The sequence below is a fragment of the Eurosta solidaginis genome, chromosome 2, assembly GCF_040869045.1.
Source record: "Eurosta solidaginis isolate ZX-2024a chromosome 2, ASM4086904v1, whole genome shotgun sequence".
NCBI lineage: Eukaryota > Metazoa > Arthropoda > Insecta > Diptera > Tephritidae > Eurosta > Eurosta solidaginis.
Genome location: NC_090320.1, coordinates 175,845,195 through 175,859,360, shown reverse-complemented (window position 1 = coordinate 175,859,360; position 14,166 = coordinate 175,845,195). Strand labels below are relative to the sequence as shown.

Below are 14,166 nucleotides of genomic sequence, written 5' to 3'. Positions count from 1 at the left end.
TTTCGGTTTCTCCAAGAAACCCTAATGTTAAAATGAAAAGATGGCACACTATAATCGAGGAATATGCTCCAAAAATAATTTATAAGCCAGGTAAAATGAATATAGTAGCGGATGCGTTGTCTAGGCAATATTTAAATCAGGTGTCGGATGACTCATCGGATCGTGCTACGCAGCATTCTACAGAAAGCTTAGATAATGTGGAAATTCCGGAGACAAAAAAACCGTTGAATCAGTTTAAACAGCAGATTTTGCTGAGTAAAGGACGTTTTACCATACATGAGTCAGTGATAAACTTTGGTAGGACCAGACATCTTATTGAATACGATACGGTGGAAAATTTGATAACAATTTTAAAGGAATTTATACAACCCAGTCTTGTGACTACAATTCACTGTACACCAGAAGATCTCTATGAGATTAAAAAAACGTTTCCTTTAACGATTACAAATAAATTTTTGTATGCCAGGAATTTTACTATAGATGTAACAAACAGGGAGGACCAAGGTGCGATAATAGAAAAAACACATAACAGAGCACACAGAAGTTTTGAAGAAAATATAAAGCAAATTTGTAAGATGTACTATTGGCCTGAAATACATAAGCAATTCAGAGAGTATATTAGAAGCTGCGATATTTGTAATGGATATAAATATGATAAGCACCCGAAGAAAATACCGATTGGAGAGGTCCTATACCTGATGAAGAAGGAATACAGATTCATATGGATATATTTTATGCTCAATCTTTGAAATTTATTACATGTATTGAAGCATATTCAAAGTTTTTGATTATTAAACGAATTGAGGATAAGACTGAGTTGGAAGATAAAGTATTGGAGATATTGCAGGGTTTCCCTAATGTAAAGATGATAACACTAGATAATGAACCAGGATTTACTACTGTGCAATTTAAAACCTTGATGGAGAGACTTCATATTGAGGTTTATTTTTGTAACCCAAATCACAGTACTACAAATGGACAGGTTGAGAGAGTTCATTCGATAATTGAGATTGCGAGATGTATGAAGCAGGAATATGATTTGATCAGTTTTTCTGAATCAGTATATAGAGCGGTTCAACAATACAATGAAACTATACACTCCGTAATTGAGAATAAACCTTTTGAGGTATTTTATAATAAGATTAAAAATGATACGGTGCCACAAAAATTAGTACCGACGCAAGAAAAGATGTTACACAGACAAAACAAAAACAGGAAAATGAAAACGTATTCATGTGGTGATATTATATACGAAAAAATCATAGGAGAGAGAAATAAATTAAGACCTAGGGTATAGGAAACAGATCGTAAAGGAGGATTTGGGCAATAGGGTTAGGATTAATCAAAGAAGTAGAATAGTGCATAAAGATAATATCAAATCTTAATTAAACATTTTTTTAGATGATACCAGTAATAATTGTATCACTAATTGCTCTAGCGATATCAGACATAGTAGACTATACACGGGAGGATTATGTACTAACAGAAGATGGTGATGTTGTTTTATACCGCAGCTTTGGAATAATTTTTCACATAACCAATTTGACTTATTTTGAAAATCTCATAATGGCAGATAAAAAAGTGAACAACAAAAAATTCAGATACAATAATTTAGAGGAAACGTCTGAATCACCAGATATTAAGAATTCAGACATATAATTTGAAACTGGTTTAATAGAAGCCTTATTGGGGCAACTACAAAAAAAGAGTGAGAGTTTTGTCTTTCTCTCTTACTTTTTCAAATATGTATGTTTATCATTTGCAAATTCCTCTTTTCTTTATTACTTTCAATTCTACAAACCAAAGCCCATTACGCAGCGCTAAGTGCATTAATCCTAATGATCAGTGAAAATGAGTATCTGAGTACTGACAACGAATGTCTCAAGATCATTTTAACCCTTGTAAGCAACAGTCATGCAGGTTTGCAGCTTTGCCACATAAATGCACGTAGTCTTAATTTACAGAAACTTGATTACATGAACCAAATTTTGCAAAATACAAAAATTGACATACTTTGTGTGACTGAGACTTGGTTTAGAGAGGATATTGAGGATGAATTTTATAAACTACACTCTTACACATTGGCACGGAATGATAGGAAAACCGGGGCAAGAGGTGGAGGTGTTGCCATATATTGTAAAACATCGCTGAGACATCAGGTTATCTTCAAATCCAACGAAAATGATCCTGTTGAGTACTTGATTATAGAAGTTAGTGATGCATTAAAGAAGTGTTTAGTTGTGTGTGTGTACAACCCCAGTAAATTCCATAAGCTAGACAATTTTTTCCTAAAATTGTCTGAATTTATATGCAAATATGAACATATTTTGGTCTGTGGTGACTTTAACACAGACCTATTAAACAATGACTTGAGGTCAATGACATTAATGGATAATTTGTATTCCGCTGGCTTAGACGTTGTCAATAAATCTCCTACTAGATTTTCACCAAATTGCAAATTTAGCTTGCTAGACCTGATATGTACCTCGGACCGTTCCAGTGTACTTTATTTTGACCAGTTCTCAGTTGCGGGAATATCGGATCATGACATGTTGTTTATATCGTATGATATAGATTTTAATTGCAATACCGAAACACAATTTTATTATAGGGATTTTAAGTCAGTTAATATCTCTGAACTAATGTGCGAAGCTGATTCTTTACATTGGAACCGCGTATGGATGTTTTCAGATATTAACCAAAAACTCAGTTATTTCATGTTTCTTTTAAATTAACTATTTACTAAATATGTACCTCTAAAGGCGGTAAAGTCCCAAACAAATAAACAGCCGTGGTTCACAAAAGAGGTTCTGCTGGCTATCAAAGGTCGTAGTAAGTCTTACAAAATTTGGAAGCAACATCCCACAAATGAAAACTGGCAATGTTATCGTCTGGCCAGAAATCATGCTACACTCACAGTAAGAAATTCTAAAAGACTTTTTTTTCAAACAAAGCTTGACACTAATTTACCAACCAAGAACTTGTGGAAAAATCTCAAATCAATAGGGATTGCATAAAAAATGATTCGAAATGCGATTTGGACCCTGAACAAACTTGGGTCTCTCTTCGCTACACTCAAACCCGAAAATAAAAGAGTAATGTTTTTTTCATAAAACGTTATAATTCACCTTTTTTTCAATTTATTACTGGTTGCTTAAATTCATGCAAACTTCAACACAAATGTATTTAAACTTAACTCTTGACTTCAATAAGCTACGTATATAAAATATATATAAAGGTACATAGTTAAAATGAATGTATGAATGTGTCTTCCACTTCGCCGCGCACGGCTGCGCATACGTATATTTGACGCCGTCTAAATATTTGTGACGGCGGCTTAGACATCCTGCCCGCCCTGCAGGGAGGTGCTTGTAAGCACCTTCTGCAGCTGCTGCAAGGCGCGGATGGTGGTATCCAAAGCGCGACTGGTATTGCACCGTTGGCCTTGCGCCGTTTGCAGGCCGTCTGGGGTGCGCGCGATCGTGCGCTTGACCGTCCGTTTTGGTTTTGGGGTTGCTGCGGGTTTGGTCGCAGGGTGCGCCTTTTGTGCCCTACAGGCGCAGGTGGACTTTCTCTCTTCATTCTTCTTTTTCGGCCTGGGTTTCGGCTTCCGGGATGCTTGCTGTGTTGGGACCTTTCCTTGACCACGTTGACTTTTCGGTCCATTGTGCAGGAGGGTGTGATGCGCCAGACCGCACATTTTGCACGACCCTCGGGAGTCGCATTCACCCGTTGTATGCGTGAGGGCTAAGCAATTATAGCAATAGCCCTGTGCCCTGGCCACGGTAGCACGCTGCGGTGGCCGCATCGCCTTAAAAACCGGGCAGGTCCGCAGAGCGTGGTAGCGGTGGCAGAGCCGACACTGGAGGCAGTTATCGGTCTCTGCTGTGGGAGCCAGTGGACATGCTGGTCGAGATGCCATGATGGTGTCGTCCTGAAAGCATAAGAGCAGAGAGAGAAACGAGAAGTAGTTGGATACAGCGGATGATATGGAAATTTAATTATACAGGGGAAACGTATATAAGTTAGAGCGCTGTGCTCGAAGGGTGCTCCATTGGAAGAAAGCACAGTTTAACTAAGGGGCGCATGACAAACCCATTTTGGGTGCGAACCTCTACAACCCGAACATGGTTGTCAGATCCGAGACGAACGTTCTCGATTCGTCCCAGACGCCACTCGGTGGGTGGGAGTGAATCTTCTTTAATTACGACGAGGTCGCCTGGTTGAGGATTTCGCTGTGGCGTTTGCCATTTATAGCGTTTCTGAAGGTCCTTCAAATAATCCTCTTTCCAGCGTCGACTGAATTGGTGATGAAGCGATTTGAGCTTTTCCCATCGATTTATCCAGGAGAGGTCTTCCGCGTTTGGCTCAGGAATGGCTAATAGCGGTGCACCTCGAAGGAAGTGACCAGGAGTGAGCGCTGTGAAGTCAGCTGGGTCCTGGGATAGTGAGGTTAGAGGCCTCGAATTGAGAACTGCTTCAATACGCACCAACAGCGTCGTGAATTCTTCGAAAGTAAACTTGTGGGATGCAGCGGTTTTTTTGAGGTGGGTTTTAAAACTTTTTACTGCGGATTCCCACAAGCCGCCCATATGAGGGGCGCTGGGTGGAATATACTGCCAGTTTATTCCCTGAGGGGCATATTTCTGTACAATGTCCGCAGAGCATTCGTTAAGAAATTTAACGAAGTCGCGTTCGAGTGCGCGCTGAGCGCCAATGAACGTTTTACCATTGTCGCTCATCATTTTTGAGGGATAACCTCGTCTGCCAACGAATCGGGCGAATGCTGCTCGAAAGGCTTCAGTAGTAAGGTCCGAGCATAGCTCGAGGTGTACTGCCTTTGTGGAAAAACAGACGAATACAGCCACGTACCCTTTTATGATAGTGGTCGACCTCAGAACCGATGCTTTTATTTGGAATGGACCTGCAAAGTCTACTCCTGTTGTGGAAAAGGGGAGTGAGAAATTGCAGCGCTCAGGTGGTAGAGCTGCCATTATTTGCGTGCGCGTTTTCTGTTTGAAAAGCGTGCAAGATTTGCATTGAAAAATGCATTTCTTTATAAGAGGCTTTAGTTTTGGTACGAAGTACTCTTGCCTCACCATTTGGAGCATTAACCGCATTTCTGCATGAAGAAGCAGGCGGTGTAAGAACTCCAGATACAACTGGCAGAGCCTCGAATCCGGAGGAAGGATTACTGGATGCTTCTCGTTGTATTGCATTGTAGAATGTTCCAATCTTCCACCGATACGTAGGAGCCCGTATCCATCCAGAAATGGGTCAAGAGCCAGAAGGGAACTCTTTTTGCTTATTGGCATATTGTTTTGTAAGGCGCTCTTTTCCGCCCCGAAATGGCGAGATTGTGCCATTGCCACAAGCCGCGTTTTCACATGTTGCAACTCTTTGTACGTCAGATGGAGATTATGTGTTGTTGCCACCGATTTGGATTTGCTGCAGGCATTGTTCGCAAAGCGGAACACGTATGCAATCACACGGAGAGCTCGAGAGTATGAGGAGAAACGTTGAAGAATGTCGTCCTCTTCCTCGAGTGCGTGATATGCTTCCACCTTGCGTTTCTCGGGTGGAGAAGCGCTACCTGCTTTCGGCTTTATCCATGCCGAAATGTGGCAAGAAAGCCATTGTGGTCCGTGCCACCAAAGTGATGAACCTATCAAATCATGCGGCTTGCAACCACGTGTGCCAAGATCAGCAGGGTTGTCTTGGCTAGATACATGGCGCCAGGTGCCGCTGGGAAGATATTCTCGAATTTGAGAGGTACGGTTGGCCACATAAGTCTTCCAGGTCGATGGAGATTTTTCTAGCCAGGCTAGTACAATCTCAGAATCTGACCATAAGAATGTGTTGCATGCTTGTAAGTCGAGCTGTTTTCGAACAGTTGAAGCCAGTTTTGCGAGTAGGACTGCACCACATAGCTCTAAGCGGGGTAAGCTTACAGTTTTTATGGGGGCAACTTTGCCTTTCGCAACCAAAAGAGAAGATTTTATTTGGTTTCCCACATGTGTGCGGATGTAAATCGCTGCGCAATATGCTTTTTCCGAGGCATCACAGAACCCGTGGATTTGAGTGTCTTGCCCTGGAACGACATTAACCCATCGAGGGATTTCGATGTGGAAAATATCTGGCAGATTTTCTGCGAAATGTTGCCATTTTGATAATGTCGCGGGTTTGGCGCTTTCATCCCAATCGCTTCCATCCAGCCAGATTTCTTGGAGAAGCATCTTGGCCTGGATCATAACTGGCGACAGCCATCCTGCCGGGTCAAAAAGTTTTGCAACAGAAGATAAAATTTGTCGCTTTGTGACCGCATTTTGGGTGTGTTCCGGCAGAATGGTGTATGAAAATTTGTCCGTGAGCGCGTACCATCGAATGCCAAGAGTTTTGGTATTGGAAGTGCTCTCAAATTTTAAGAAGTTGGAGTCTAGAAGATCCTCCTTCGGAAACTGTTCTAATATGGCCGGGTGATTAACCGTTAGTTTCTTTAGTATGAAACCAGCTGATTTTAGGGCGTTTATCACTTGAACGAGTGATTCAGTGGCGTTATCGATGGTATGACTTCCGGATAGGGTGTCGTCGACATAGGTTTGCGTCTTGAGAATTGTTGCAGCCAACGGGAATGTCGCTTTCGTGTCATCGGATAGTTGATGCAACGTACGAATAGCGAGATATGGTGCACAATTGACGCCGAATGTAACCGTTTTTAGATTGAAATCGCTAACATTGGAGTTGGCCGATTTGCGAAATAGGATTCGCTGAAAATCTTTGTCGTCCTCGTGTATAAGGATCTGACGGTACATTTTTTCAATATCTCCATTGAACACATACTTATGCATGCGCCACTGTAGAATTAGTAGCATGAGATCTGGTTGCAGAGTTGGACCAGTGTATAGCACGTCATTCAGGGATTTTCCTGACCCAGATTTTTTAGAGGCGTTGAAAACCACACGAACTTTGGTGGTGACCTTATCTGGTTTGACTACCGCATGATGTGGCAAGTAAAATGAGAAGACCTTGCCATTCGAAGTTATTTCGCATGGGTCGGCAGATTCCATGTGATCAAGGTCGAGATATTCTTGCAACTCATTGTTGTACATTGTACCTAACTCCCCCTTTTTCTGAAGCGATCGCTCCATGCTGAAAAACTTCTGCAGAGCAGCCGGGCGGGATTTGCCGAGGGAGAGTTTTTCAGGAAACTCTTCCTTGAATGGAAGTCGCACAATGTATCGACCGTTTGGTGCACGTGTCGTGGTTGTTGCATATATCTGCTCACACGCTTGATCCTCGGGGGATATCTGTGGAGGTTGTGGAATTTCCTCCTCTTCCCAAAATTTTCTCAGTTGAGAACTGAGCGTCTCGTTTGACGCTTGGACTTGCGTCGAGAATGACACAACATTTTCAGTTATTGGACCACTGAGAATCCAACCAAAAATGGTTTGTTGCGCAAGTATGCTACCGCACACCTTTTTTATACCTTCCAGCAGAATTTGTGGAAGTATGTCGCTGCCAATGACCATGTCAGTCTGACCTGGTATGTGGCAACTGGGATCAGCGAGCTCAAGGAGTTTGAACTGCTGCCAGATTTTGCGACTAATGGTGGCTGTTGGTAGATTTGTTGTTAGTTGCGGCAACACAATGGCATGAGCCTTTATCCTTTTCATGGCCTTGGATGCAACCAGTGTCAAAGGACAAAGCTTGGAGGACTTTTGTACGACTTGTCCACCCATGCCAGGGATTTCGAACTTTGAATGTTCGAATGGAAGTTTCAACCGTTTTTGCACTTTCGAGGAAATGAAAGTTCTTTCCGAGCCTTGATCAATAAGGGCTCTCAGTTGAAATAATTCCCCTTCGTGTTCGACTGCGACCATAGCAGTAGGAAGGAGAATTTGGTTATCATTGGCTGCATGCAATGATTGAACCGGTGCGTGTTTTGAACAACACGGTAGCTCGCCAGAATCGGAGCTATTCTGCGTTTGTCGAACGGGAGATGTTGACTCAGCAGTTGTGTGCTGCACGTTTGGTGCATTCGTTCGCGGGGTGGAAGGTTGAGCTTGTGGGCTCGCATGCAACAGCGTGTGATGCCGTTGATGGCATGTCCAACATGACCACTTGCTCGTGCACTCATTGATGATATGAGTGCTGCTAAGGCAGTTTGTACACAGCTTAGCTTGTTTTATGAATTGTGTCCGGTTTTGCACAGACATTCGTTTGAATCGTGGACAGAATCTAATAAGGTGCGGGGAGTTGCAACATTGGCAAGTTTCCTTTTTAGATTCTGCCACAAGGGTTTGCGTCCTGTTGAAGGACCTGTTTTGCGTAGAATTTTGATGAGCGACTGGTTTTTGTTTGCTTGGTTGAAGCCTATTGACCCTTTCAACGACTTCATATCTCGAGGTGAGAAAGTCGTTCATTTGTGACCATGAGGGTAGATCTCTTCGAGAAGAGAGAGACTGTTCCCAAAGTGACAGGGTTGTTTCTGGGAGCTTTGATGAACAAATGTACACCAGAATCGGATCCCAACTGTCTGTCGTAACTCCTTGGGAGTGAAGGACGGATAGGCAGTTGTTTATTGTATTTTGCAATTTCTGAAGTTGCTCACTATTTTCGGATGGAATAGTGGCAAGAGTCAGTAAGGATTTTATCTGGTTGTCAACCAGGATTCGCTTGTTTTCGTATCGTGACCGTAAAGCTTCCCAGGCAAGGTCAAAGTTATCATCGCTCAACGCATATTGCTTGACGATGGAGCCGGCTTTGCCTTGCGTTTTGTACCGGAGATGGTGCAATTTCTGAGCACGGGAGAGCCTTGGGTGGTTAATGTACACCGCTGTGAACATATCACGAAAAGCGGGCCATTCTTCATAGCCACCATAAAAGGTCTCCGTGTCGCATGCTGGGACTTTGAGGTAACTATTTGCCTCAGCCGGGGGTTGTTCCACGCGGGGTGGTGGACTCGGCGTTGCCATTATTTTGATTAATGAAAGTTGATCGGCAATTTTTGCTTTAGTCACTTCATACGTATCAAGGCAGGCGCATTGTTTGCCTTGCACTGAACTCTTGAAGTCTTCAGGGAAACTTTCGTCTGGTTTCGAAAAAACCAGATCGTAAACCGATTGAAGTCGTGCCCAATAATCATCTAGTGATTTGTCCTTTATCATGAGATACGATTCAGTGTGATCCTGAATCGGTGCTTCGTTGAATTTTGCACAGTATCTCATCAGATTGTCACTTTCCGCGATGAACTTTTGCGCGGATGGGTCAGCTGATTTGGATTTCCGGGGGGATGTTGACCTCTCCTTGGCCGTTTCTTCCTTTGGGCCACCTTTTGGTTTTGTCCCGGTTTCGGACGTTTTTGGGGGACTGCGAGGCATTTTATGCAAGCTTTTGGGTTTTCACCAAAAAAACCGAATAAAGTATGTGTCCGCTCAGAGAACGTTCGCAAAATTTGAAGATGGAAAACTCTTCGTGCCACAGAAATTTAAAAAGGGGAATTTTAATTGGTGGCGGTGTTTGTGTTTTTTTTTTTTTTGAACAATAGAGTCAAGCACGGACAACGGGACGTTCCTTAAATGATTTAAATCCGCGAAATTCGGAATTTAATAGGATTTATATTGTTTTGTAAAAACAAAAGGTATAAAATTTAAAAAAAAATCACAAACACTTTTCACTTATATATACGTGTAAATATACGTGTGGAAATAAACGTGTATTTGTAAATTACTGGTATATATAGGTATGTATATACTAGAATATAATAATATGTACTTGAAGTTTGTATGGATATTTTTTTGAAAGTTCCTATAGGGACGAAAATATCTCAAACTTAGTTTTCCTACGCTAGAATAAGTACAAATGTACACGCGCAATATACAAACGTATGTATATATATTTGTTTGTGCGAACGTATGCACGTGAATCAGATGAGCTTCTCTGTTTATGTTTACAAACAGAAGAGTTTGTTTTGATTCGCTTCTTCGTCGCTTTAATGTCGCGTTTCTTTGTGAAGCTGAGTGCGCTTGATTGCACTGTTGGGAGAGTGCAGCAAAGAAAGATGAAAAAATTGCAAAATATGAGAGAGGTTGAGAAATTTGATCAGCAGTACACAGCTCTCGTTGCTAATGTAGCTCTATGTGCTGGGGAAAATGTCGCTGGAAGAGCGACTTGAACGTGTGAGTAAACACGTATGATGTTCTCTGAGTGGAGAAGTATTGATTGCTGGAAAAGCAACTTGAAATTATTTGTACATGTATTAAGTATGTACATACGTATGAATATTATACTTTTTATATATGCTGGCAAGCAAGAAAAAATCACTTGGAAGAAGTTGAACTGTATCAACAAGTTCAACGCTCTGTGCGAACAACGGGGTAAACTCAGCTGTAGAAGAAGTTTTTGCCGATGTTGTTCTTGCACAGTGGGTTTGAGTAGGCAAGTAAACTGCAATTTATTTTTTGGTTAAATACCACTAGAAATATGTATACATATATAACATACATATAATTGGCGGATTTTGCCTATTGGTATAGCGGAATATTTTCTACCAATTTTTGGTTGCAAAAAGTTACAGTAAAACCACGGTAAGAAAATTTCCGCAATATTCATGTATATATGTGGATATATATATGCTTTTGCAGTTTACAAAAATAATATAACTTTTGTGGAAAAAAAGTTGTATTATTTTCTATATTTTTTATGTAAAAATAAAAAAAACTGCCTACTCACCGATTCCTGTATGATTAATGCTGCTTATATTGTTGTTGTTTCCTGATCGCTTCTCGTTGCTCGCTTGGCGATGCTTTTAGCTGGTTGATGTTGCTGATTAAAGATGGTTTTTTAATTTTAAATTTTTTTTATTTTTTGATTTTCAAAAATCTTGTTTTTTTATTGTTTTGTATTGTGTTTGTATTTTAAAATAATTTTCGCACCAAAAAATAATTTTCGAAAACTTTTTTTGTGAATATATGAGTTGCTTGTATTAATACGTATGTATATGGGCACTTATATATGAATGCGCCCACAATTTACAAAAACATTTCCTCTCTCTTTTTTTTTTTTTTTTAAGAAATTTCGATTTTTGTTTCTTTTTCAGCAATTTTTTTGTTTTTTGGTAAATGATAAGTGTAGATTTTCTGCTTTTTCCAACAAAGCACTTTGAAAATGAGGTTTCCTTTCTAGATATTTTTTTTTTTGTGTTTTTGTATAAAAGCACAGTTTACAGGGAAAAAAAAATTTTTTTTTTTTTTTTATTTCGTATATGTTTTTTTGTATGTAATATAACCACTGTTTTCACACTTTTGTGTAGTTTTGTTTTAAATTTTTTATTATCTTGTTTTTTGGCGAACGAAAACGAAAAGCGGGATTTAAATTTATAATTTTTGTTTGTAATTTTTAGGGCGGGCCAAAGATGGCTGCGAAGGACCATGAACAAACTTGGGTCTCTCTTCGCTACACTCAAACCCGAAAATAAAAGAGTAATGTTATAATTCACCTTTTTTTTTCAATTTATTACTGGTTGCTTAAATTCATGCAAACTTCAACACAAATGTATTTAAACTTAACTCTTGACTTCAATAAAGCTACGTATATAAAATATATATAAAGGTACATAGTTAAAATGAATGTACATATGCAGCGCGTCCGCGGTTGCCGAGTAATAATGCTTGACTGTTTTGACCCAATATGGTTGACGACGATGGCAGTGGTCGCTCTCGTTGGTGTCTTCCACTTCGCCGCGCACGGCTACGCATACGTATATTTGACGCCGTCTAAATATTTGTGACGGCGGCTTAGACAGACCCTGACTCCATCAATGACTTCTTTTTACAGTCGAGTAGTTATATAAATAATCAAAATTTCAAACTTAATGAAAAACGTGATGTACATACCAGATAATAACAAATTTCAATTTTCGGAGTTACAGAGGATGATGTCATAGGAAGTATATTCTCAATAAAGTCCAATGCCGTTGGTGACGACGGTATAAGCCTTAGGTTTGTGAAACTTATTGCAATCAACATTGTTTCAACGTTAACACATAGTATTAACTTTTCGATAACGACTTCAACTTTTCCCGATGCTTGGAAGATAGCAAAAGTTATTCCTATTGCTAAAAAGCAATCGGCTGTTTTGCCCAATGGATTTTCGGCCGATAAGCATATTACCCGCTCTTTCTAAAATCTGGAAAAGTCAGTGGTGGCCCCAAATCACCGAATACCTCAAATAAGAACAACCTTCTCTCAGAATGCCAGTCTGGTTATAGAGCGAGCCATAGTTGTGCGACGGCTTTACTCAAGGTAATTGAAGACATCCGCCCTGCCTACGATAGGAGTGATTTGACTGTGATGTCACTTTTAGATTTTTCGAAAACCTTTGACACAGTAGATCATTCCATTCTCTTAATGAAATTACGACACTACTTTGGATTCCTCTTCTAGCGCTTCAAGATTGCTCGAAAACTATCTTACAAATCGTTGGCAGAAGGTAGTAGATAAAGTGGTTGCTCTGAGACGAAGTGCCTGTGCTCGGGGGTGCCTCAGGGATCTATACTTGGACCAGTTTTGTTCAGTATGGTCATTAACGATATTACTCATTGCTGTAAAAGTGTTTCAATACATCTATATGCTGATGATGCACAAATATATCTATCTCGCCCTATTGGCTTATCTGAAGATTTGGTTTGTAGGATGAACGAGGATCTCGGAAGCATCTCTTCGTGGTCAGGTGATAATAATTTAAATCTAAATGCGTCTAAAACAAAAGCTATTTGCATTTCGCACTCTCCGCAACTAGTAGAGAATTTGCCATCGGTTATACTACAGGATATTACCATTAAGTATGAGTCGGTCGTTAATAGTTTAGGGTTCAAACTAAATTCCAATTTTAACTGTGTTGATCATATTAACTACGTTTTATCAAAAATTTATTTTGTGTTAAGGAAATTGTGGTACACAGCTGCTTTCATTCCTCCAAATGTCAAATTAATGTTAGTCAGATCACTAATAGTTCCTTTCACTTCGTTGGGAGGGTTAGTGTTTGGTGATATAGACTGCAGGTCTAGAAATAAGCTACAACTTGCATTGAACAATTGTGCAAGATATATCTACTTGAAGCGTAAATTTGACCACATATCAGAGTTTTCGTTTAAAATACTTGATTGCAGTCTTACTACCTTCCTAAACTATCGCAATCTAATTTTCCTGAATAAATTAATTTATAAAAAACAACCAGAATACCTATTCCGAAATTTATGTTTTGCTAGATCTGACAGAACCTGTAACCTCATCGTTCCACACCATAAATATCTCTCATCATCAAGGACGTTCTTTGTCAGTACTATCAAAGTATGGAACTCATTACCTAATTTTATTAAAAATGAGCCCAATGCATCGCGCTTTAAATTGGCTTTGTCTGAATTTTTTGATATACGAAAAACACTATTCTAGCTATTTTCTCGAATCTACATTGTCTATTTCTGGTTTTTGTTTTATATTAATATAAATATTGTTATACTCACATTATTATATTGTACACATATCCAAATATCGATGTACTTTAAGAGACAATAGTCTCACTTGTACAAATGTGTTAAATAAATTGAATTGAATTGAATTGAATTGAAATAAAAGGGGTTTTAATGAATTAGGGACAATATGGAAATGGATAGCGGGATCACCAGACCATGATGATTTGGTGTTAGTAAATAACAAATTGAACGAATTAACGGAATATAATAATAAACAGTACACTACAAACTCGGAAATTTTTAAAGAAATTTATAGATTAACTGAAACAATAAGAAGCTTATATGGAGATGAATATGTTAAATTACTTTTAAAACGAAGAAATAAATTTTTAATGTCGGAATTACAAAATCTCGTTAATACTATAGCAATGGCAAAATTAGGAATTTTAAATCCAGTAATTTTACATTTTGATGAAATAGAGAAAATAACCGAAAATAAGCACGGACGAATGTCTGTATCAGATATAATAAACGTATCTACTTTTAAAATATTGCAAAATGAAGATGTAATAGTTATTTACATAAAATATCCAGAAATTATATTTGATTGTAAATTGTTTGAAGTAAGGCCAATTGCCCAAATAGATGGTAAGTTATTAATTGCAAAAGAAATTGCAAAATGTAACGACAAATAC

General features: G+C 39.3%; 1 protein-coding gene across 4 annotated transcripts in view; it reads right to left on the bottom strand.

Annotated features, from left to right (window-relative positions):
* LOC137240343 (probable G-protein coupled receptor CG31760) overlaps positions 1-14,166 on the bottom strand; it is a 1,391,529-nt gene that overhangs the window by 1,290,524 nt on the left and 86,839 nt on the right. For 2 of the 4 annotated variants that reach the window (XM_067766453.1, XM_067766454.1), the window contains exon 1: positions 10,732-10,929. The exons of the other annotated variants lie outside the window; for them this stretch is intronic. The gene's annotated coding sequence lies outside the window, so the exon portion shown is untranslated. Of the gene's footprint in view, positions 1-10,731; positions 10,930-14,166 lie in introns of those variants that run through there. 4 annotated transcript variants of the gene reach the window in all.